The sequence below is a fragment of the Rattus norvegicus genome, chromosome 18 (assembly GCF_036323735.1).
Source record: "Rattus norvegicus strain BN/NHsdMcwi chromosome 18, GRCr8, whole genome shotgun sequence".
Lineage (NCBI taxonomy): Eukaryota > Metazoa > Chordata > Mammalia > Rodentia > Muridae > Rattus > Rattus norvegicus.
This window is the reverse complement of record NC_086036.1, coordinates 77644329-77647549: the sequence shown is the minus strand read 5'-3', so window position 1 is coordinate 77647549 and position 3221 is coordinate 77644329. Positions and strand designations below refer to the sequence as shown.

Below are 3221 nucleotides of genomic sequence, written 5' to 3'. Positions count from 1 at the left end.
TTTACTCTATCTTGGGAGCAGGTCACATCTAGGAGAGATTGGCTGTGGGGACCTTGGGGTTGAGGAACATGTGACGGGTTTATATTAGGAAAGGTGGCAGGTGATTCCTGAGAACCACACCCCCCAAGTCCAGCAAGGTACCCACTAACCAGGAGCCACTGGTGTCTCAGTTTATGTCACCATAGAAGCAGTCACAGCATTTTATACCAGGGTGGTAGAAGTGGCTGGAAGGTGCTGTGTAGAGGGTCAGGGAAGAGAGCCAGCTAGAGCATTCTGGCAGACGCTTCTTGTCTTCTCTCATTGTGTGTCCTCCTAGTCTTGGTGGCTTCCGTTCATTTGGACTCTCCTGTTGAGTTCCTAGTTCTGTCAGCACACCTCCTGGAAAAGCAGTAAGGCCCCTCCTTGGCACTACAGTCACTGCCTTGGAGCTAGGGGTTCTATAGATGGTTGTGACTCCTAGAGGCTCACAGAACAGGAGACACAGGTCAGGTCGGTAGGTGGGGTGGCAGGCAGACAGACACCAGCTATTCGCACCTCTTCTGGTAAGACAGTTTGCCGACTTCATACATGTTCTTCATGACGCTCTTAGCTCTCTGGTGCTGTATCACAGGCTGCCCAAGGTCTTTCCTTACTCTGCCGGTGCCCTCATCGGTCCTCTCCTGCAGAGCCCAGTCAACCGATGGCACAGCTTGGTCTCACCTCTTCCTAGCACTGCTTTAGGCACAACCCCTTTTCCTTCAACTCATTATGCACTCCAAAGAACCGTGGAAATGGTTGGTGTCGATCGTGTGAGCAGCCAGTGTACAGAGGCCATCCTTGAGAGGAAGTACCAGCCCCCCACCCCCCATGTGACATGGATTTGAACCCAGTTGTGCTAAACATATGCTTGCACAGGAAGGACCCAACCTTTTAATTCTGTGATCATTCAAAGAACTGTGCTAAGGGAGCGTGTGTTTGGGTTACAAAATTGGGCCACGATTTACGTGTACATGCAAACTTTCTATTCAGAGAACATGCTCATGGATTCTTTCGTGGTGTGGGTGAAACATGGTGAGGACCTTGATATGTGTGGAGAAGGAAGACTCTTGCTGGTTATAACAGTGGAACGATGGCTTCCCTCCTCAGGAGAGTGGGAGAAGCCACTATTGCTGAGTGGACAGAATTAACACTAGTTTTATCCCTTAACCATGGAGGTTGCATGCCTGGGGTGATTCCAGATTCAGAGCCACGGGACTCTGATGAACTTCTCTCTTCCTTCTTGTGCTGTTCCTGGCTCTGTCCACCTGAGTGTCTGACCGTGGGCCAGCTCCTGTTAAGTGTGTGTGTGGGGGAAGGAGGAGGGTAATGTCTCATGTAGCCCAGGCTGGCCATGAGATGCAGGATGATCTTCAAGTCTTGATTTTCATGCCTCTGTCTCCCAAGTGCTGGAATTTGTGCTCCCTAATCCCGCCATGTCCACCTTAAAGCCCATACTTTTGTGTTTGAGTTGGTAAATTATAATTGTTCTTTTTCCTTCCCCTTCTTCTTCTTCTCTCTTCTTCTTCTTCTTCTTCTTCTTCTTCTTCTTCTTCTTCTTCTTCTTCTTCTTCTTCTTCTTCTTCTCCTTCTCCTTCTCCTCCTCCTCCTCCTCCTCCTCCTCCTCCTCCTCCTCCTTCTTCTTCTTCTTCTTCTTCTTCTTCTTTATAAATTTGCTTTTTAACACAGTCCCATTAGGATCCGGACTTGAGACTCGTTCTGGCTGCCTGTGGACTGTCTCTGATGCTCCATGACCAACGACAGAGAGTACAGCCTCACGGCTGCCATCTGGGGCTTCACTGCTGGAAAGCTCTTCAGGCACCGATAGGGAGAATTCGGACCCCGGGATCTCCTCAGGCAAGCAGTGAGCATATGACTGACTGTTCTCAATCCAGTCCTCTCCTTAAACAGAAGGCCAGAGCCCCACCACCTTCCCTGTAGACACACACTTGCTTGGGCTTCCAGAGTCTGCAGTGCTCCAAAGGTGGCGACATCCATGGGTTCACAGCTAACATGAGTGCACCCCTCGCCAGGCTCCAACGCATCATCGGTGGCCCCTTTTCTGAGGAAATGGGTGCTTTTCCCCATGTCTTTCTGCCTCTGAGAGGAAGCAGGCACGAACAACACGATACTGGGTCACAAGGCAATATACTGGGTCATTCACTGTGACAGAAACTTCAGGGGTTGTCTCTGAGGAACCAAACCCCACCGGCCAAGCCCATTTCCTCTCTTGCTTACATTCGTTTCTTCTTGAAATTCTTTTTGTCGGTTCCTGGGTTAAATTATTCCTCTGAACCATTTTCATGTCTCCTGAAAAGAAACTTGGGGTTCTCCTAATATTTTGGGGATTTAAAATCAAATTACCCGAGCTCTCATTCGGACTAAAAGCAATATGAAGATACGTTATAAAAACATAGCAGAAATAAAAGTAATGCAAAAATTGGAGGCGTATGCTCCGGTTTTAATAGTGAAGCAAAGATAAATTCTCTGCATGAGGCAGAGAAACAGACTTGCTGTCCGCTGTGTTTCCAGGTCAGCCTGCAACGCTCTATTGGGCAGTGTTTCAAACTGATTCTTGGAGCAGGATTTTGATGGCTTGCATTTTGACTTTGGTCAGCTCAGATCCAGACAGTCCACCCCAGGCAGCCATAACCGGTTTTCCAACACTAGAGGAAGGCCCAAATGTGTTCACCCGAGCCTTCTGAGTCATAAGGAAGAACAGCTCTGGGTGACTGGGGGCTTCAGCTGGGGATGGGAGAGCACAGGCAGGCACTAAGGGAGGTTCCCTTTGCCTAATCTGAGCTCTGCGCCATGAGCATGGTACTGGCTCGGGTTGACCTCTCAGTGTCCCTAGCTGCTGCCTGCCGACACCACTGCTTTTGCCTTGCTTGTCCCTCCTCGACGCCCTGTGTCCACTTCACTGATATGCAGAGCCCCAGGTCTGCCTTAGGAACTCATATTCTGTTATGGGGTTAAGGAGATGATAACACAAAACTCGGCAAGTCAGAGAGAAGCCCTTTAGGAACTGCACCGTACATAGGACTGTGTCCAAGAAGAAAACCAGGAATTCCTAACCTAAAGGCAGAGGTGCTGGGGGAGCCATGGAAACTGGGATGTAGCCCTTCAGACAACGCAGGTCAAGTGTGTGGAAGTGAGAGCGTGGTGTGGCGGGGATGGAGGGAGGCTATGGTGTTCTCACTCTGAAC

At 49.7% G+C, this 3221-nt stretch overlaps 1 long non-coding RNA gene across 1 annotated transcript in view; it reads left to right on the top strand.

Annotated features, from left to right (window-relative positions):
• LOC102548626 (uncharacterized) overlaps positions 1–2458 on the top strand; it is a 15101-nt gene extending 12643 nt beyond the window's left edge. The window contains exon 3 of the long non-coding RNA XR_361542.5: positions 1705–2458. This is a non-coding gene — a long non-coding RNA (uncharacterized LOC102548626). The remainder of the gene's footprint in view (positions 1–1704) is intronic.
• Positions 2459–3221: the final 763 nt, after the last annotated feature.